At 39.6% G+C, this 23,115-nt stretch overlaps 1 protein-coding gene and 1 long non-coding RNA gene across 5 annotated transcripts in view; one reads left to right on the top strand and one right to left on the bottom strand.

The window, feature by feature from the left end:
- The window catches only part of eya1 (EYA transcriptional coactivator and phosphatase 1), a 62,522-nt gene extending 51,689 nt beyond the window's left edge, over positions 1-10,833 (bottom strand). For 2 of the 4 annotated variants that reach the window (XM_056364685.1, XM_056364688.1), the window contains exons 1-2: positions 10,648-10,833; positions 6,277-6,338 (exon numbers count right to left, since the gene is read on the bottom strand). The gene's annotated coding sequence lies outside the window, so the exon portion shown is untranslated. The remainder of the gene's footprint in view (positions 1-6,276; positions 6,339-10,647) is intronic. The other 2 variants (XM_056364689.1, XM_056364692.1) reach the window with 2 other exon arrangements.
- LOC130161411 (uncharacterized) lies at positions 10,590-13,058 on the top strand. The gene is made up of 3 exons (XR_008826144.1): positions 10,590-10,654; positions 12,442-12,474; positions 12,592-13,058. It is a non-coding gene; the product is annotated as an uncharacterized LOC130161411 (long non-coding RNA).
- Positions 13,059-23,115: the final 10,057 nt, after the last annotated feature.

The raw sequence follows: 23,115 nt of genomic DNA, 5'->3' as shown, positions 1-23,115 counted from the left end.
CATTTAATTAATATTTAAATTAAGGGGATACTGGTCACTTTGTTTGATCTTGTTTCAGCACCATAATCAGCCCATTATATGAGCGATTAAATAGCTTTGTGTATACCACAAACTGAGGCTTCCACATGATTACTTTTGGACTACTCCGACAGTACATTTTCAAAATATGCCAAAAGGTTTGTTGTATTTCAAAAGGACCAGATAATTATGGTCAAGAGCCAGATTGGACCCAATGGGCCAGGTCTGATGACTCATATTGTAATTCTTCAAAATCAATGTCCCACACTATGTGTTCTTATGTAGACTTTATTGTTGTTGCCTGACTACTACAAATTTAATGAATGCAATTATTATGCTTAAAATATAGTGGGAAGTGAGTGATAATGAAGAACATATGTGACAGACTTCCATTCAAATGTACAAAATCTCACATTATGTATATGCATGTCAGGCCTGCATTTCAAAGAGGAAATCTTTAACATAAACATTAGCATTTTGTGAAAACAACTGAGTAATTAGTTTAGGGCATAATAAGCTGGGGTAGGCACACAATGAAAGAAAGCATTCTGGCTTTAAAATGAATAAAAATTGATTGTGTCCCAATAAAAAACGAATTGGCGGAGTGTTAACTGGATTCCACATAAACGTCTGTAGCAGTCCCTGGCCGCTTTATTGTGTGCTAATGCAATAGAGAACACTTAGCAATAAATGCTCCTCTCTGATGAGCTCACAGAGGCTTTCCAAGATGGCCTGATGAAATTGTAAAAATTAGATTTGAGCTAGCTGCTAATGACTCCTAAAACAAAGGAAAATCTCTAAATAGAATTAGCCTGCCCTCTTCTTCTCTAAATACATCATATGTAAATTACTGTCATTTGGAGAAATATGCTTGCCTGGAAGGTAAAGCCTTCATTAGAGATCTCAGTAGGTTTGGGACTCGAACAAGAACTCCTCCAGGACATTTAAAAAGTTTGAGTACAGAGAGAAGGTAAAGGTATTGTTCACTCATGGCAGCAGATGAGAGACATGACTAAGAAATCTTTTTTTGATTATTTTAGTTAAACCAGATGGATTTTGTTCCAAAGCTGACAACACAAATAGCTGCTAAAATGTCATAGTTTTAAATCATGTTTGTATTTAGTTTGGAAACATATTGTGCTCAACATGGTTCAGCTTAGTCAAGGCACAATTTCTCTAAAAATAGAACACTCACTTATAATGTCTTCAGTGAACCAGTTCATAAATGCAGCGCCACAGACACCAATATAATGGCTGAGTGCACGTTATTCAGTACAGTCAATTAAATGAGTTATAGTCTGATAAATTACAGTGGCCACTATAAGCATAAAGTTATTTTAATTTTTTATTTAAAGTTTTTAGCATGTCAGGTCATTAACCCTGTGTGCTTAATGCACCTTCAGGATTATATTGAGGGTTTGATTAATGCTGTCCAGCAGCATTAAAATCAGCTTTTCAAAACCAAGAATTATCTGTTTTTCTCAAATTTCTCAATTTCTCCAATGATTATTATGATATTATTTATTGAAGTTTTAGACAAGGCTTAAAGGAGACTGAAATAAAACACTCTACTTTGATGAAAAGTGTTTTTACAAGTCAAGTAAAACAGATTTTTTTCTTTTGTTCTCAGTGTTATATTAGCTAATCAAACTGCATTCAAGTTGCACAATATAATTTTCTTATCCATGATAAGCCTAATACCTAATCTAATTATAACATGTTTATTGACTCATTAGATGGTTTTAATTTGGTGGAACATAAATCTTCAAATAAAATAAAATAGTGCTGTCGAACATCACATATATATATATATATATATATATATATATAGAATAATACAATATAATTCAGTTAGCTACACCAAATAATTAACTTGATATGCCAGGCTAACTCTCACTGAGATTGTTGCAAGATGAAAAATAATTGTGAACTAAGGGTTCAGAAGTGTTTACACAACTTGTTTGCTACAAGTTTGGAATTAATTTGTTGCCATTCTAGAGAAGCCTCCACTTAACTACTCAATGGCCATTAACATACCCTCTACTGTTTGTTTAGGGCAGGAGAAAGAGACATATATGCAGGAATTATGCAGCAATTAAACAGGATAAGGTTTGTTTGCAGGAGCTGTTCAACTGTTTCCTAATACAAACAGAGGGCCAGCCGGTTGCCTAGCTTCAGGCCACAGCCTATGCCTGTTCCTACCAGGTAGGCATAATTCACTTATCTGGGCATTGTTCTCAGTTCATCCCTGTTGAATCACATGGCTTTGCAATCAGATGTGCCCAGCTTTAGATAAAACCTCCACCAAATAGAAGCACAGACCTCACACAGTTCCCCAAATAAAACCATGCAGAATACTTAGTGTTACCAGGGAGTTACATGTGACCCTAAATGTCAATAATAATTTAAACTGTTTAAAAAGACATGAATTGTCCACACCATGACTTTCATTCCACAGCTCTGCGGTAAGCACTAATGGATTGCCAATAATGTTTCATATTAATCTAATTGTGAGGAAAAGCAGAACATCTGTAGTTTCATTGTGAACCCAGTATGTTTGTCAGACACGTCTGTATTGCTGCAATTGAGACTAAGTCTGAATGGTAGTGAAGTTTGAGTGTTTTCTGTGGGTCTGACAGGAGGATCACATATGGAGCAACAGCCAGACTGCAGCTGTGGGGTATTTCCACTGTCCATAAGCACCTACCTATTAACGGGCTTAAAGAAACTCATAATAACTCAAATCTGTCAAACAGTTACTGTGCTGTTATTAACTCTTAAATGCAACAACTTCTCATCAAATCAAGGGGAAGCTGATATCTGATTCTACATGATATTTCTTGTCTCTTTGATTTCATATACAGTATACGGTGTAGTTAACAACTGAGCTACAAGCACAAGGCAAGAGTAATTTCTTAATAATGTTTAATATATTCCCAAACGAAAACCCTTGTTTGACATCTTCTCGATAAAAAGAGAAAATAAATTATTTTTATGTCAAAAATAAAGTCTTGTCCATTTATGATATTTACTGTGGGTGTCGCATCCGATGTGTCTGAATAGTTAATCAGCCCTGATGTTCTTGAAGGAGTCAAACAGCAGATTACAGTAATTGAAAGCCCATACTGTGACAGAAATAACTGTTCTCACACAGGGGCTAGACCCACTGGTGCCTTTTGCTGTCTGTTGGCGAGAACTAAATATATTTTCTGCATTCTGAATGGCATTCCACTCTAACGCATACGTGCCAGTAGTTAACAGTGTAGGAGAATAAATAGCTTTCTCAGCCAAGCCTTGAGACATGTCAAAGATGGGTGCACATGTATGTGATTTGTGTGTTTGTGGACATATTTCCTAAGTATATAAGCAGCTGTAAAGAAGTGTCCATGTCAGTGTCTTAATTCTGTCTTTCCATTGTTATCAGTTTACATTAGTAACAAGTCAGATAAACTCATGCTTATACATATTGACAGAGTAATAACCCTTCTGGCAGAGCAACAGGGCCTAATTTCTAAGGATCTTAACAGTGAGCCAGAATTATGTCACTCTGACCACCTGTTCCTCTGAAAAACGTCATTGGCCTTAAGTAGTTCCGGCACACATCCAAAATGTGAACTTCTGAACCGGAGTGCTTACTTTCTCATTCGTGTAGAAGCAGGAGGTGGCAGCGTGTAGCAACAGCCACTCTAATTTCGTGGTGGTAGAGGAAGGGTTTACATAAGGGATGTGCTGTCCTGTGCCTGTCACTCAATCTGCCTCTGATTGGCAAACACAAGATTGAGGCTGATGCTGTTTCATGTCACCTAAAGGCTAATGAGAGATTAAACATCAGTAGCAGAAATGTTAAATATTGTTACAGTAGTCCAGCAAGGAGTTCACACATGCATCTGCGGAAATAACCCAGGGAACATTTCCTTATCGGGTGAATGGAATAGAACTCATTACTAGAAGCTTAGTCAAGCATTTTCTTTCTTGTCTCATACAAAGTGTCTATAAGAATTTAAAAAACAACACTTGCACATGTGATATCTGCTCTAACTAATGCTCACTTACATGGTTTATCAAAAACAGAAAATGCAACCATCTTGGGAAAGACAGACTTTATATAGTAATACTTGCTCATGTATTAGTTTTGACAGGTTAGAGAAACAATAGCTGTGCTCAACAAAACTGATCCTTTCTCTGTCAAGGGAAAAAGTTGTCTGTCTCCAAAGCCCAAGTTTCATTGCAGGTGGAGCACAAATATACAGTACATATCTTTTAGATTGAAGCTCTAAAATAGCTGTGCAAGCACTGGTGGACCACACACAGCTGTTACTGGTGCGGTGCTGCTTACATCATTGGAGTTTATGCCAATTAGCTTTTCTCCCTACTTGCAGAGTGTTTGTCGTGGATGAAAATAGATCGACCTGTCTCCACAGCCACACTTCGCTTTGACTGGTAACACAAGAATAAATATAATAGTATATGTTTAAAAGATATGAATTATACAGAATAATAGACCATCAATTTGTTAAACTTAACTATAATTTGTGATGATAAAGATTTAAATTTTTTCAAAATAACACAACTTTAAATTTGGCATTCCAAAAACAAAACCAAGAGGTCAGGTCAAGCACATGTCAGGAGTTCCACAGCAAGATACTGCATTGGCTGCACAGGACATGTTTGTGTTAAATGAAACAGGCTTGCTGAGGAAACCAGCCCAGCAGTGGTCTGTCATGGGGAGCAGGGCAACCACCGTACTGTGGTGGCCTTGATGAAATCAGCTCACACTAAGGCCCATGTGCTGACAGTGGGGATCAAGGCGGTCAGAGTTATTCCAGGGGTCCTGCCACTCTGCAACCCAATGGCTGACCTGTACAAGAGTCTGATAAGCCACAGACACAGAGTGCCAGTCTCCACACTGTAAACTACAGCAAAACTTAATGACACAATGTTTCAATCTGTGGGTGATCAGACAGACAGGCAGAAGAGGGCAGTGTTTTTCTTCACTGTTACACATTATAGAGTACAATGATAAATGTCTTACCTAATAAATCTTTTTGAGATACTCTTAGAAATCCTCAACAGCTGTGGATACTCTAGCATATGGACTATTATTACAATGTGCATCGCCCAATTACCAAAAAATAAATAAATAAATAAAAATGAACATTTTAGAGTTAGAGACAAATCTATGCTACTCTGTTAAATAGTACAATAGGTCCATTCAATAATGATAATGCACCTACTATAAGGATGTATGCATTTCTTATCAAGGCAGCCACTGTCTGTCCTGCTACAGTAAAGAGAAGTAGCCATAGACCCCACTCCATTTGCTCCATGTGTTAAGGTGTCTATCATGTGTGAAACAAGCTATTTTTCTTCAGCTGTGCCTTTTTGACTCTGATGACATAATGCTGGAGGGAGCGGGCGCAGGGGGAACTTTCCCCACTCTTACTTTTATACACCTATTTAAGAACAGCAGCCTTTCACACCAAGTTCAGCAGGAAGAAGTAGTAAAATGAAATGGGCAAGACCTACAGTATTTCATAATTAATAGGTAGCAGTGAGAGGAGAACGGTCCACGCTGACGTAAAAAGATCAACAACGTATAAAAGTGATCTTTCATTCTGCAGAAAATTACTCATGAAAAACCAAGTGCCATATGTTATTCCTTCCAGAAAAAAAAAAAATCATAACAAATTTGAAATATGCATCAAGGTTTTTATAATCTTTGATTGCTTTGCTTTATTTGGAAGTCCAACAGAGCTGCTACTCTGCTTGCCTATACGATCTAATTTGTTACTGAGGTGGTCCCCAGCTCATACCAGGTCACCACCTGCAAGCAGTACTGTAAATTACTTGGTGGGCCTAATTGCCCATGTCCGCTGTATTACTATAAACCACTAGTGCTGTGCTAACTCTATTGTCAGGTACTTAATCAAGGCCACCAGATTTATTTCCTTGCACTAACTCTGGGGACAACCACAAGCAGAGGCCTGAGTAATTGGATCTTTTTTTGCATCTAAAATTAACCACCTATTCTTAGTGAGAGCTGGGCTTTGGAAATGATAACAATAATGATATCAACCAATACCATATGAGGCTGTGCCTTTCACACTGGGAGTTGCATAATGCATGATAGACCCAGATGTTGCTCAGAATGACCTTACCTGGGGGGGTATGGTGCCATTATGCCAATCAAACACTGTAACACTTGATCAGTCACAGGCCTAGAGCAGACTGAAGAAACTCAATTATTCAGTCTCTTACCTCACACATACACAGCAGAAGCAACAGGCGTTAAGGTTTAGTCCGATCCCTCCTGCACAGACCTGATGCAGGAAGAGACAAAAACTGAAATTAATAACTTCAATTAAACTGAGACGGGGCTGTTAAAACACACAATATGAGAGAGAACATTTCATATGCTTCCAACAACAAAAAATTAAAAACAGACTATTTACAAATTTTCTGTATTTTTCACATTTGACAACCTATTCAAGAAAGACAAAAGAAGGACTGATTGATGAATTAATTATGTAAAAAGAGGATTTTTAGTACAAAAACTGTAGGACAATATGCAGAGATTTAGAGGTATTTATCAGTTAAGTAATTTATCAAATCCAATTTGAGGAAGTTGCAAAATGTCACACTTTAACAACAAAGCTTATACCAAACATATGATTTTAATATGTAATAATTTAATATGAACATATTTTCCATTTCATTTTTTTTCATTAAAAGACTGCATATAGTAGGTTGTAATATAACTCCTTCTTGTCAGTGCAGTAGGTGAAGCAGTGCGGAGTGAGAAAAGAGTGAGCACTGAGCATGCAGAGGGGATGTGGTCTGTGTAGGGATGTCAGAAGCATAATGGCCAGCTGAGTCATAGGTTATAAAAAGCTGTCATTAGGGATTTCTGTCCTCAGCAGCTCATCACACAAGACCTGTGAATTATTTATTACGCTGGAAACTCAAGTGCCCCGTTACTCAAGACGGCCTGGTTTCCTGCACTTCCCTTTCCTTGGGATTGTTTAATAAAAGCATAGCATTTGGTTGTTGTAATAAAAGTCTTTAAAGAGGATCCAATATATAAAAAGGAATTATTTTTATTAATGTAACTACTGTGGTGATTTTTATAGTGGATATAACAACTTACACTGCAACAGAGCACACCTAATGAGGGCATTTATACAATCAAAGTGTACAATCAAAGTGTTTATTGTATTAAGTCCAAATGACCACCTAATTAGCACTCCAATTGCAGTAATAAATGGGATTTTTATTATATGGCTGGACTTTTTCAGATGAGCCAAAGACAAATCCTAATAATGACATTTTGGAAAGTCTTTGGCATGAATGGCAAAGTGATATCAACAGTTTATGTCCTAATGTCAGTCTTTTAGAGTTGATCAGTGATTTTATATCATGAGTAACATATTCCACAAATCAGGAAAAAAGAAAACTACAACTCCCCTAAATCAGTTTCACTTCATTCTTTCCCCTCAGTTTTTGATAGCAAAGTCGATGCAAATCAGCTCAGGCATTTTCCTCACTTTGTTTTGTTCTCAGTATATGAAAATGGTTAAAAATCCCATGGGTCAGTGAAAATGATCCTTCCACTCCAGTCGCCTGCTCTAAGTCAGCCAAAACATTCCAGACTTCAAAAGGCAGCTTTGCCTACCAGGGCCATTTCAGTGTCCCAACCTCCATGGCCCAGGAGGACTTGGTTATTTGGATAAATTAATTTCTGGAGTCTGCCTGAGTTGCAAAAACAACCTCCTGCCTGACAGCAAATTAGTCTAACTGAAAAACCTAGAAAACGCACAAGGTTAAAGAAAACACTTCCCCCATTTTTTTTTTTTTTTTTTTTTTTATAAATAAAATTGATTTTCTGTTCACTGACTACTCAGCTGTGTTTAGGATTTTACAGGTTTTTGGTAAGTTCAATAAGAGAATAGAAAATGTTGTGGAATACATCTGTGAACCTATCTGCTGCCAGGTGATGTGTTTCAATAGGCAACATCAGCACAAAGGCTGTAAAACACACAGACTGTGTACAGTACACAGCTGACAGGCTGTATGCCATAAAACAGGCTGATGTAAAATTTTAACAGCTGTCGGTGGTATTGAAAAATGATATAAAACTGAAATCTCTTGAAGACTCAAACATTTATAAAAGAGAAAAAAAATAAACCTGAGAGCATAGACTGTGAAAATGGGGGAGGAAAATGGTTATAGAGGGAAAATTATGCAAACAGATGAAGACAATCCAGAATTAATGGTCCGCAACATTTTCAGGCACTCCAAGAGCTGTCCAAGGACACCATAGGGGAGACTGCATGGCCCCAGTAATTGGAGGAGCATGTAACTTCAAAAGTAAAGAGAACAGACCGGAGAACTTTCCTCTGAAGTCAAGTCTTAAAGAAAACGTGAAGCACATGTACAGTACAGTAGGGAATCTGGTACATATGTGAATGAAAATTGTTCTATTCATTGCTGCAGACATGATACACTGCAGTATTCCCGCTGAGCTACCACACTTTTAAAAAGTGAATGAATTCACTTTTCGAATCTTAAGGCCACAGCTGTTCCACCTCAGGTCAACGACTGAAAAGACAGAATGCAGCAGAAAGAAAGTGGGTCAAAACAAAACAAGATATTCCACAATGTCAATAAAGACAACCATAAAATACATCACTCAGAGCATGTGAGATCACCCTAAGAAAAAGAAAAAAGAGCTTTAAAATTTAATAAGTAAGTCAATGTCAATAAGTCACAATACATGAGTCATTTACAGTGTTGAGGATTTTGAATATGTTCCCTATCTTTCATAAAATGGATGATATTTCTGCAAGGATATCCAAGGTTCATGAAACTGTGATGATGAGTCAATCACAATATGTGAGGCACATATCAGTATTAGTAGTAGCCGTGCATTTTTCAACCAAAATGCAAAATATTCCCTACTAACAGCCTTTCAAATGTGAGGGATTGGCTGCTATTCTTTGTCTTCTGTGAGCGAAAACTTAATAGCTCTGAGTGCTGGTCAGTTAAAACAGGCAATGTGAGGATGCCACCATGGGCTTTAGTAAATTGAGATCAACAATTAAAATAAAAACCCTGGATATTTAAGAAAACATTAATATCAAATGGAGAAAAGACTAACTTTGACCATCCCTTGATCATGTATGTTTCATGTCTGTACACTGAAGGCTTATGTACACTAATTTGGCTTATACATCAAGAAAAGAAGTCTGATTACAAATATCAAGAGATAATATTAAAATGATAGAGACAGGACGAGACAGACAGACAAAGCAAACATCATTTGTGGACTCTGTTCTGCTTTTCTAACTCTGCAATGGCAGCACCACATGGTTTGTGCAACCATGGACCCATGCACTTCCAGCATGACCACTACTCAGAAATGAGCCAATTGTCAGCAGTAACCTCATCATAACATTTAACCAGGTGTATAAATATGGCAGCTTCTTGAACTGACATTTAAACACTGAAGGACTACTGATATTTGACAATTTTGCTCTGCAAGACAAAGAAAAACATCCAATCAGGGAACCACCATCTTTACAGAGTTGATTCAGTGAGATGCTTATTCAGTACTGCTGGACTAGTAGAAGGCCTGCCTCTGCAACCCAGGCTGTTATCATGATGGCATAACTTTGACATAACCTACACTTCTGCCTTGATGATGTGCTTCAGCTATATATCATGAAAATGAGTCCAAGTCAGAAGAAAATGAAGACAAACTGTATCATATTGGAATGGGAAAAGCAGAGGGGAACACAATCTTTCCAAGGTCTTTTGGTCTGAGGGAAGAACACCATGCATGCTTGAGTCAATCCAACATACACTAACTGAGGAGTAAATGTCCATTTTTAACCTGTTATCCATCACTGTCAAATGTGGTGCACAGTAAAAAGGAAATAATTAGACAGAAAAATGACTGGTGCCTGGGGCAGAATGAATGAGAGTAAAACCTAGGTACAACTGCTGTTAACTTAAGGCAAATGATATTTTGATAAATGCAACTTGTACTACCTGCATAGCCCTATTTCTGGGAGTGAAAGCATGTTATTCTTACAATATATGCCACTGAGGGAAAATGTGAGACAATACATGTAACATAATACAATGCAACTGTACTCATAGGTGTACTGTATGATACACAGGGGCTTGTTTATACAGCAACTGAATTATGCGGTATAGAACTTAACTCATTACCTTGGAACAGTGATTACTTTTTCAGACTTTTATAAATTTTTGTGAGGTAATGCACAGAATGCAACAAAGCAATGCTTTACAGGAAGGTTAAATGTAATAATTAAGTTAGGAGTTTGCTGTATGAAAGCCTCAGTTTACCGTGCTTTAATTTATCACTGCGCACTAGTCCTTCTGCCACAGCTAATACTAGAGCTATGATTCATTGAGCTGTAGCTGTTCTACTCAAACTAACTGCTGCTGTCCCCGCCCATATTTGAAATGGCTCAACACCACGCTGTCAATTCACCACACAAGTCAAACAAATAAGCAATGCTTGTTCATAGTGAGGAAACGGCTAACAGAAAAGTAATAGAAACGCAGATAAAATGCTAACGCAGTCGTGTCACAGCTGCCTACCTTTACCGTGTGAGTATCACTGCTGTCACCACATGCAACAAGTCTCCCTGTCCATATACATGAATTTTACGTCTTCTGACTCTTCAGCGTCTACTTCTCTCACTGGCGTCTTGAAAATGTGTCGGTAACTAACACAAACGTCACGGTGAAAACTAAATGAAAAGCTGCTCATTGTCCGACATGTAAGCTAAAACTTTTCACGGCAGCGGAGTCGGAAGGTTACAGTCAATTGTCAAGATAAATCCGCAGGCGTCTGTGCGCGCGTGCTGCACACTAGTATTAATTGTAACACGAGGAAACGCAGGCAGGAGGAAAACTTTACACACAGTATTACAGTTCACTTACTTTCACTAACAACTGGTTGTTTTTGATCGTCAATGCCATATAATTTGATAATATTATTAAACGCAACTATTATGGGTAATTTTAGACAAAACTTTAGTTTATTCCAGTAAAAATTAAGCTTAATTTTAGATGAATTTATCAAAAAATTATACTTACAAGTCTTTATAAATGCCCAAATATTAAAACTTGCCTTTCCTGTGTTAAATCATATTATGATGCTTCTTACAGTACATCTCTCCATATCTCCGTGGATATGAACTAGAGCGCCACCTATAGGTCTCTATATAGCCATGTTTAATTCTTTTCAATAAGTGAGTGCTTCTTTTTAAGATTTAGTTCAGCAGGAATCTATCAAAAATATTTTGAGATTTCTGTTAATTCAGTGGTTGCCACTTAATCAGGAGCCTAGGGGGTGTGAAGTCATTTTTCAGGTAGAGAATAAGAAAAAAACAAATCCTTATGCACAAAATTATGTTTATTTCTCAGACTGTTATCTAGTCTTTGCTTATTTCCTGTGAAATACCATGGTTTTTCCTTTCAGTTATTCAAATTAAACAGTCTGTGAGAGGAAAATTTACTTTTCGTTTGAACTGCTCGCAACATATGCAACCTATGATGAGGGGTCAAGGAGATATTGCTTCATATCAATGGGGTCAAGTAAAAAAGGGTGGGAACCACTGATTTAATTATTGTATAAATTGACTATTAAGGATTTCTGGCACAACTTCTTCAAGGGTGCATGGGGAAGACTAAAAGTCTATTCTTTGTTTCTGGAGTTTAAATTCTTTATTATATATTTACAGTGCACTTTGGAGCACACAACAGGATGCATCAAGAAAATGTAGTTCCGGCATTGTAAAAAACGTTTCTGTTTGAAAACAGTAGCTTTTGTAATAGATGACAGTTGAATGAATGCAACATCCATGCTTATGGCAATCATATAGTAAGGCAATTGTAGTTCTACTCCTTTGATAGTACCAACTCATTGGACTAGACGCTTGGATGGACATCCCCTAACAGCCCTCAGCAATACATCACAAGACAATTCAGATAATTTGTTGCATCAATTGACTGTTCACATAATCACATTTGGGTTTGAAAATGCACTCATCCAAAGGTTCCAGTCTGAGCCTTCATTTCAGCATAGCAGCCCACACACCTTCAGATAAAGGGATGCGAGTGCATGGAGAGTGCCACATATCCTTGAGAGCATTTTTTAATTTCTTGGTGCTCCATCTGTTGAAATGATAAAGTGCAGCCATAATGGAGTGCAACAAGATTAAATTAATCAGGTTTGTCCATTATACCGCCGCAGGCTCTTCACAGATGATTGCAATTTTCTCTGTCAGGCCCATTATTGTAAGATCTGTTTAGTGGGTTGATGCAATTAAAATGGACTTAATGTAAATTTAACAATACAAATAACACTTCTGTCTGTGTATGTTTAAGAGGGGTGCGGCTGGAGGGTCCTGAAGAGCAACGGTAAACACCCACTGTAACCATTTTTAACTTCAAACAAACCAGGGTGATATTTGATTAGTGTGGACTCTGTGATCAATAACTATGTTTCATGTTTTCATGTTCTCTATGATGTCAAAGGATCTGGTTGCACAGACCACCCTTGTCTGGACGTTGGCTGTAAGGAACACAACACCTTCCACAAGCGTATCATGATGCCCATAGATCATTTGAACCTGGAGAGGGGGGAGTTTAATGGAGTCGCTCTGATGAAAGTGCACGCCTTTACTCTTGTGTATGAATCTCATGGTTCAGTACAGTAGGTGAGGCAGACTTGAGAGAATTTTATTAATTTTTCCCGGAGCTGATCTAATATCTTCCTGATTGGTTGCTTCCTCCTGCTGGATCAGGTCACTGCCAGGGGACAAAGCGTACAGGATGTGTGCTTAACAGGAGGAGATCTCGGCCTAGCGCCACAAAGCTCCCACCACCACTTAAACACGGGAACTGCGGAACTGTCACGCCAAAAATGTCAGACGCTTTTTATTCTCAGCACCTCTATAATTTGTGATTTATGCCATACAGTAAAATATAACAATGCACCAATGCTTTCTCTTCATGAAGACACTCCTTTGCATTTGAGGACCAGATCTGGAGGTACCGCTGCCGTGAGACACATTTTTCATAGATCTATCTGGCACCTCAGAACCACATCTGTTTTAACTGATTTTACTGGATTTGAGGCGGCTGAGCTTAAGGTTATTGTGGCTAAATGAAGAATTACCATAACCAATCAGACAATGCACTTTATTACATTATATGCTACATTTCATTTTGAGGTCAGGTGTTTTGTATTAGTCTCCTCTCACATTACAGGCAAAGTGAAATAAGCCACACCTGGAGAAAAGTACATATTTTCCTTGATACATAAAAAGGGAGGGGGCAGTGTTCTTATTCAAATATTATATTTTGTCTTCTTCTTTGCCCTCTTTTTTTTTTTTCTATGAGATTTATAATACCTGGTGTGCCGCCCATGCAGGTAACCTGAGGAGGTATGCACCAGTGTGTTTGTTGGAGACACCTTTCACACAAGGCGCATTCCAGTGGTCATGACAGGCCAACAACAAGTCAATCAATCACATTCTGTACACCGGTAATTTAGTAGGTGTCATACAATCTCTTTTGTTAGCCACAGGACAGCAGTGTGAGTCGGAGAAGGAAGCAAGACAACAAAATGCTTTTCAAACAGCTGAGGACACATACAAAGCAATAACCCCCCCACCCATGCCCCCTTTCAAAGCTGCATGGTAAATAATTTGCAGTGTGACAGTGAGTCGATTAAAGGTCCAAGATGTGATTCTCATTTTTGAAATTTTGACCTTTGGATTAAAAATCTTTTTTCTTCTCCTCAGTTACCTGAAATTTAAAATACTGGCTGTTTTACTTGTACTTTGCACTTAAAATGACTGTTTTGAATTTTGGTGGGGGGAGTATCCTTTAGTTTAGATTCGGATCACCACTTTAACATTTACCATTTGAAAACCCTGTAAAGCTATTCCTCACAAGCCCTGATATAAAGTATGTTTGCAGCGTAGATCCAGTTATGAGAGTTTAATAAACTACACAAAATATTAATTTACTCAATACCACACAACCCACTGTATCCTTCGGTAATTAATTGCCATCAGTGGGCGTTTATATGTTTAAATTGCGAGACCTCCAAACATGCAAATACAATAACAATCAAAATACTTTGATTCATTGCTCCGGTGGTATATGGCCTCGAGGTGAAAGCTGTCCACTTGCCAAATCAAATATCCCTGCAGGTATGTAAAAGCATGAGAATTACAGTCCAATCTGTCCTCTATCAGCGGTTATACTGGAGAGGAAGTATGGCCAATGTTTGAGAGTGGAGCGCAAAATAATGAGCCACCCATTCCAAAAAATGTTTAATACAAACATACAAGCACCGGCATCAAATGCCAAAACCTCCCACAAAATGAGCTTATGAACCCTCGGTCCAGTGGGATAGCATAAAGTATGGGAAATTTGTAGTGGGGAGAAGTCCTCCAAAGCTGCTCACTACAATTATTTGGTATGTGTGGAGTCTTTTTAATATGTCATGAGGAAAGCTGGCACTGAATGCAAGACCTCCTCTTCCCCTTTTACTCAGTCATGATGGTTTTATGGGATGTTTATATATATATATATATATATATATATATATATGTAAAGAAAAAAAAACTTTGCCAAAGTTGGTTTTTATCATATGGAGCTTTTTTTTTTACCATTCCAGGCAGATATGTTACCTTGTTAAATTATCACCAGAATCTTTTTGGCTCCTTTTATAAAATTGATTTTTTGAGGAAATAATGTGTGTGAAGCATAAAAATATCATAAGGAATACCAGAGAGGGATTGCCTTATTGGCTCTTCTTGGATATAATATGATTCCACTGATGTGCCATCCGCAACCAGCTTCTTTAATCTCACCACTTTCCTTTACTGACACCATTTTCTGCCAGGTTTGCCTTACATATCTGTGGTTTTATATAATAATACAGTAACTGGCAGACGTTCAGACTAAGAGTACTTGCTTATAAAAACATTATATATATATATGAAATTGTACTAAGAGGCTAGATTTTTTCTTTAAAAGCTTTTATGTGCACATTGTCACTTACAGGTTGTATCATGGCATTTTCTACCAGATGGTTATATTTCATGATGTTATAATTTTCTTTTTAGGGGGAAAAGACTTATTAGATTTGTAAAGCATCCACCCTGCTGTTTTATAATACCATTAAAACATGCCACAGCCCATATGCTGTAACTGGCTTTATCATAACACATACGTACATGCATACCTTCACCAGGACTTGAATTGTAATGAAGATATCAAAATGCTTAAATGGGAAACACACATTCAATGAAAATGTTTTTGCCTCATAGCAATAGGTCAGCAATAGGTGTGGTTGAGTCTACAGACGGATAGTGATCATGTGGATTAAACTGCATTTAGCCACACTTATCTCATGGGATTTTCCTTGGCTACATGCGACCGGAGCTGAGCCAAAGCCCAGCTCAGTATTTTGACAGCAGAGCCAGAAAAAACAAAAGTGTTTTGCTTTTCCGTTAAAAAAAAAAAAAAAAAAGCAAGAGAGAAAGAAATGAAGATGTAGTGGAGAGAAACGGTAGTCCCTCAGCCACTGCCTTACTCAATCCATATGCGAGGCTTAGAGGCAGGAAATACCCACAATTCAGTGTAATCAGGGTAGAGGCCGCCTACCCCATTGGAATGGACCTGGTGGAACTGATTGGGCACCATTAGGGCAAGCAAGAGCTAAATATGCAGCACACTCAAAATGTTACATTTTCATACAGCCTGAGACAGAATCAAAGTAATGGAAGGGAACAACTTCTATCTCCCATGAAAATTTAAGTAGAAATGGATTTATGGAGGTTTGTGCTGTATGATTTTTAGGTTCACCTCTAATCTAACAGCTTCAGTCCGCTGCCAAATACATGTGAGCCCTATCGGCGCACACTTCCCTTAGTTTAGACTGACACATTTCTAAGTTACAAATGTTTGATCACTGCAAGAGCACATGATGTAAAAAAAAGAAAAAATCTCCCAGACCCTCGCTGCTGCATATTCACAGATCACTTTGAATCACAAAGGAACATTTGTACTTTGTTCACTTGCATTGCTAATTCACAAACTGACTTTTTTCTGCGGCACCAACATTCGACCACAAGCAAGACTTCAACAGAGCAAAATGACAATGTGCTTCCCTACGAAGGCAGCAGTTGTTTGACAGGCTGGTGGGTTTGTTTCATGATGAGGGAGAACTGCTGGCATGTTAAACCATAATAACACTTCTTCCAAACTAGCGTGCTAGCTGTAGCGCTGCTTTAGAACCAGAGAGGGGTTTCCCAGATATACAAACAGAGGCCGTCTGGCTTGTTGTCCATATAACTTGACGTTTATGGAATTTGAGGAGTCTGCATGTTTACTGATAGTTGGTTTTGGTTTGTGCCTTTTGAGAAATAATTGGGGAGGCTGGAGGAAACAAGGGGAGCGACAGCTGATGTGGTTTGGTCAAAGGGAATGAACATCTGCCTTTGATTTAATGTGTGGCCCAATAAAGACCCATGGCACTGGTGCAATATCTGTCTCTCTCTCTCTGTCTCCGGCTATTGTTAGAGCTGTCTGTCTCTCACAGTATCCTCACAGACGTCTGTCTCTCACACACGATTCAAAAACGCACCATCTTCGCCACACAGCTCGGTACGTTGTGATCGCTCCCTCCTTTTCTGCACCGTAAATGTCAGTCATTTTGTGAGCCGCCAACGGCACACACAATCGCAAACACAAATCGAACACTGGCCTATACATTCTGGGTAGGAGAGAGGGCTGGAGTAGTTAAATCCTTGATTTGTACCTCTCGAAACTCTCACAAGTCCCCCGTGCCCCTCCACCCCCGCTCTCCACCTCCCACACAATTCCCAGGTCAACAGAGCTCTCAATATGAGGCGCGTCTGGTCTACTGTGACAGCATATGGTTATCCACTCAAGGTGTCCAGAGACACTCGTTCTTCGTACATTTCCAATAAACAATAGAGTAAGGGGCTTATTCAATCAAAGTGGGTACTACTTTGAAGAGGCAAAAAAAACCTGTCTGCCTCACTAAAATGTAAAAAAAATATATGTGCCATTAAAAAAGTTATATGTCCTCCATATTTGAATATATAGTAAATTGGATTTCAAGAATTTCAGTCTCTCCCTCTGTGTTGCTTTTTTTTTTTCTCTCTCTGCAATCAAAGTATCTCCTTTTTTTTTCTCAGTGAAATGTCTGGCAAAAAGCAGCCGTACTGTACGCGAGCGAAGAGTAAACACACTAAATTAGACGCTGATTACATCATATTTTGAATTGGGGGGCTAGAATGGCATCACGTGAAGTTTTATGAGCACTGTCAGTTACCTTTTAAATAATACACTCACCATGGAGATGGTGTTTACTTTAAGAAAACAAGTGTACGTTTTGCCTGTTAGAGGCACAGTTCCTTAAGTGCTCAGCAGCTCTGCGCAGATGTTTGCACTGTAAACATATAGTGAATATTAGAATGATGTAAACCCAGAGGGTCTGCAGTCTATTACCACCTCCACTATATATAATGTTCAAGATTAACAATAAAGCCAAATTTTATTCCATTATAATGTGTCCCCTCCAATAGATGTGACTTACATATTGTGTGATTGGATGATAGACATCCAATCACACGATAGATGGACAGTTCCTGCCTTTCCTAAGAGTTTGTGTATTGCAGTTGCATGGCGACAGTGTGGCAGGCATGATGGAGACGTGTGCTCAGATTGATAGCATCTCTGAAAGGCAGCTCCCCTGGGTTAATGGGGGAGTTATCCTATTAGAGAGCCTCCTCTACTCCACTCCTCCTCTTTCTGCAGGCGAGCACCCATCATTGCCCGGACTCTCCTGCAAAGGGGAAGAGGCTAATGGCCTCTGCTGCACACAGTATACAGTCCTCTCCTCCCTCTCTGTATCAGTCTTCTGTCTGACTGGCTGTCTCGGTCTCGCTCTTACCTTCTCATTCCATACTCTCTGCGTGGCTCTCCACCGCTCCGTCCTCACCGCTGATTTCCAGGATCGATAATTCTCGGCCGGTGCCCTTGCACTTCCCTTTCAACATGTTGGGGCCATAAATCACCTCTCTGCTTCTCAGGCAGGAAGGATGCCTCAGCTAGAAAACATCTCAAGCAAGTGCAGGTCAGGCGGAAAGGTGAGGACAGCTTAACGGACTGTCCCCAATAGCATGCCCTCTTCTATGGCTTCTACAAAAGAGGTTTTTTTTTTCTCTCTTCAGTCCTGAGTAAGAAGATGGGTGGGGAAATAAATTAGGGAGCCACATTAAGCTGTCACCCAAGACTTTGAACAATACGAACTGGCTTTTCACATCTGATCGTGCTTTTCAGAAACCACACCGAGCAACTGGTCCAGCTTGAAGCCATATTCATGAATAAAGAGCGTAAAGTCAAAAAAATAATGGAAGTACTGTATTTTTAAGACTGTTTACTAATCCTGAGGTTTTCTCTTGTTTTTTTTTAGCATGTGGAGTTATTCATTTTAAATGAAATTACAGCCACAGCCTGAGAAAATGTTTCACTTTAATGTGATTTTTTTGTCATTGCCCAATTACATATTGTTCAAATATCTCTGCTCAAATCAACCGCAGCCACTGGAGAGACTGCACCACAGGAAACAACAAACCACCCTCTTTTAATATCACCACTGGCTTATTCGTGTTTAAAACTTAACTGCTGTTTTGTAAATCACACTGTCTCCAAGTCTTCTTCCTTCACAGTTATGACCATCATATAAAGCATTCTTATAGCACATATGTTTGATAGTGAAAGTCAGAGGAAGAAATCTTTTGAAGATTTCAGGAGTGTGCATCTGGGCTCCTCGCGGACTGTTCACTCCTTCCACAAGAGCTGCTGGTTATTTCCCCATGGCTTCTGAAGGCAACACAAAGACGTTGACCTAGGCCTCAGTAATGGCCCCTCCGTGGCCATCCTGTCCATCGTCAGCATAGTTGAGTGCTGAGGCGCATGACATTTTTATGCTGTAACATATGCAACTCAACCATATCGGCAAGGGTGCACTTGCAAGATGTTACTGCAACGGAAGTGAGGAGAGAACCGTAAAAAGTTGGAGGGATTAAAACAATCTTATAGATCACAGTCAACTGGGGCCTGCATGTGGCCGCACTATGGCTTGGTCCAACAGTAATTACAAATTGTTCTGCGGGATCTTCAGGACATCAAAGGTGATACGGGTAAGGTGACTCGCCCTCAGCAGGGAAGGCTGATATATGGTATGAGGAGGGAGACGCTATGAGGCTCGTTGAGGGGCTCCTGCGGAAACCTCTTGGACAAACTCTAACTGCACCGTGTTTGCCCTTGTGACCCATCTCCCTGACAGCATTTGGTCAGGACAGGAGAAATGTTAGTGCTTTTTTTTTCCCCTGTACAGAAAGTTCTCAGAAGCGATAGTCAGAACAATACAGTCAGGCAGTGGCAGTGGGCTTGGTTCACCTTTCAGTCTTCCACTATTTTAACCACATATTTAAAAAGTTATCATTTTCAATGAGGCATGCTCCACTTCATGGGCCTCGGATCAACTTCTCTTCTCTTTTATTTCTTTAGGATATGAATAGTGGCAGAGAGGAGCCAAAAACACAAACATTGTTCGAAGGAGTGCGATGGGGTTTCTCTGGCAACAATTTATTGATTTTGAGTCAAAGGTATTTCCAGAAGAGACCGATGCTTTCCTACCCTACTATAATTGTGCTGATTTACACCAAGAAACACTTAATTTCACTTCCTCCCTTCCTCCTGTCCTTAACCGCGGCACAGACAGGCCATTATATATCTGCTTTACGATAAAGAATACACGGATAAGTGGAGACTGGTACTAGACAATGGCTTTTCTATTGCAAGTGTAGGTAATCGTCTTGTGGAGGGAGTTACTGTGTTTTGGCAAATTGCACCAGATTCATCAGGCTATAGGCATCCCCTTTCCTGCTCTCTCCTCAGGTTTCCTCCGCCCCATCGCAGCGCGGGGGCCTTATCGTGCTGCCCGCTCTCAATAGGCAGGGCCGACGCTAAGATTTCAGATGCTGGCCAACCTCTCTGAGGGAACAGGTGTCCCCTCTGTCTGCCTGTGGTCGAGGTCCCGCAGTGGAGGCATGGGAAAGGGCAGCCACCGCAGAGGTTCTACCCCAGCGGACAGGTAACAGTGCGCCTTTCAACTAAGCCTGAATTCAGCTAAATTGGCATCCTTTTAGGGACCACGGGAAGCAGTTGGAAGTAGAAAATAAAGAGCGGAAATTCACCCAATGATTCCCTGTTGGCTTGAGGAGTACGGTGTTCTCACAATAGGAAAGGAGAGATACTATTTTGATGTGTAAATGCGATAAGAAAAAGGAGCTTTGGCCTGGACTTTTATTTTACTTTGCTGCATGTGCTCAGTACATTCAAATAAAGTCTTTTCCTTTTTTTTTTTCTTTTTTTTTTGCTATTTTTGTGAATTCGCAGAAAAAAAAAAACATGTAACGCATAAGAATATAAATGTGAAGCAGTGAGCATCATCTCCTGAGGACAAACTCAAAAATCTGACATGAGACAAGAGGGATTTGGGGCCTTGTGGTGAGGCTGATCATTTTGAGATCAAAAGAGCAGCAGTGTGAGCCCTGAAGCATCCGCCCATCAGCGTGACCTGTGATCAATGGCACAGGTGTGGAGGAGAACACCGGGGCAGGTAAATATCTCAGAGGCTAACACCTTTAACTCCTCATTAGGTACGAATTTGTATGAACTTTGACAGATGGGATTATTAGAAACGTCACTTCAAGCCAGAATCTGGAGGTTTTAAGTCTCAGCCACGGGGAGTTAAAGTCAGGAAAACACTAATTAATGTGCAAGTAATGAAAGGTAATTAATATTTCTAGTGCTGCAACAGTTATTAATGTTAACTCTCACTGACAATACACCCACCCAGTGATCTCCTCCATTCATAAATGTAGCCCAACATAAACAGCTAAATCATCAGTCAGCCATAGCCTCAAGGAAGCTCTTGGGTTGGAGGAACAAAGACGTTTGCAAATGTCATGTGACCTCTACACTCGAACGCCGCAGAGTGATAATATATCGATGGGAACGCCATTAAAAACAGTTTCAAGCTCCTCCTGGATTCATTTGCGCTGACCCAGAATGCAGTATTTTCTTAACACAAGCAGCAGGCCGCTTTGATGTTATCTCCCTATCCAAACAGTGGAGGGCCGGCTGCCCCTGCCCCGCCTGTGGCCGCGGAGGACGGCGTCGATTAATCACAGCGAAGCCTGCGAGAGCGCGCTCATAAATCGCCTCGCCGCTCCTTAAACAGGAGAGTCCCAGGGCGCAGCGCCGTCATTTATCAACACTCTCCCCTCAGGATGAGGAGTAAATAAAACTCTGAATATGTAACGGAGGGGAGAAGGAGGGGGGATGGGGGGTGTCCTGGGATGTTGAGCATATCCAGTGGTGTAATGGTAAATAAAGAAATGCCTAAACTCTGACCTCCAAGCAGTCATCAATTCATGTTGTTTATTTATCGAATATTTCCTTTGAATCACACATTTTCCTCTGAGATATACTTCACAACAGTGTGGCGTTAGGCTCATTTAAGCCAATTTACATAATCCATGCCAAATTAAAACTTTAATAACGCTCTCCCTCTGTGATCATAAAGGAACAGATGCACAACATTTGACTGCGCCACTTCTAATGATCTTACTGGAGCCTAGTTGAATGTATTTTTTCCATATGCAGCATTCTCTATAGGTCATATGTTATCCAATAGGAACTCCCATTAAAGCTTTGCTTAAATATAGAGGTGAAATATTTTCATAGATTAGTTGACTGGCAGAAAATTCACTTCTTTTGGTAATTGATTTATAGTTTAAATAATGTTTCAAGCAAGAATGCCAAACATCACGTCGAAATTCTAAATTAAGACATCCTACTTTTTTTAATTTTAATTTTGGATTTCAGCTGTTGGTCTGAAAGAAAAAAAAATTAAATATGTTACCTTAAGCTTAAAGAAATTATGCCTGTGTCTGACATTTTATTGACCTAATTATTAATTGATTGATTGCTTAATTGAAAAAAAAAATATGGCATCCTTTTTAAAAACCTGCTGTAGCTTTTTCTTATTAGATGTGTCTTTATTCTAAGCTGTGTTGTAAAGAGACAAATAAGTGCCATAGCTGCATGATGTTTCCCTCAAGTGGAGATTAAGAATAATGCACTAGTTTGGTGCTAAGAACTGTCTCCAGTGTTAACTATTGATGTATAACCATATGTGCAGAGGATTGTACTGTATGCTATTATATGATATCTACAGCCGACACATCAAGGTCACACAAGAAGAAATGAACTGCTTAGATCAGCCTCATGTCTATGGACTCTGGATTTCACTTTTGGATTGTTGTGTGGATTGTGACAATTCAGTAACACACACAAAAAAAAACACAGACTTATGAATCCATCCTAAAACACAACATCACACTTGGAACTCTCAAACTAGAAACAACAAGTCATGAAGATCAGTAAAACATTTTCCCCAAGATTTGTCTTCGGGACCGGTCGGGGGTGTAAACATTGCTCCTTGTGTCCGGCAACACTGGCGTCCCGTGAGAGTCTGGGAGAAGCAGCAGCAGAAAGCACTATCTCCATCATCGGTGCTCACCAGGCCTGTCCTCACACTGGCAACCTCACAAAGCCTGCCCGGAGACAGATGACAGCGCCACAAAGACAACACAGGTGGCTGGCTGCAGACCACCTGGAGCAGGAAAGCTTGGCCACACTAAGACCTCAGGGAGACACCACAGAGAGGAGAGTTTGGAAATGGGGGGAAGAGAGGAGGAAATTACGAAGGAGGTGAGAGGGGTTAGAGTGGGATGAGGAAACAGACAAACAAAGGCTAGGAATGAGGAAATAGAGCGAACTGGGCAGCTGTGACAAAGTTGCAAGCCATTTTTGAGGAACTCTTATGAAACTTATTTTTAGCAAAGTCGCCTTTATTCTTTGCTAGCAACTTCAAAC

This window comes from Seriola aureovittata, chromosome 20 (genome assembly GCF_021018895.1).
Source record: "Seriola aureovittata isolate HTS-2021-v1 ecotype China chromosome 20, ASM2101889v1, whole genome shotgun sequence".
In the NCBI taxonomy this organism is placed as follows: Eukaryota; Metazoa; Chordata; class Actinopteri; order Carangiformes; family Carangidae; genus Seriola; species Seriola aureovittata.
This window is presented reverse-complemented; position numbering and strand designations above follow the sequence as displayed.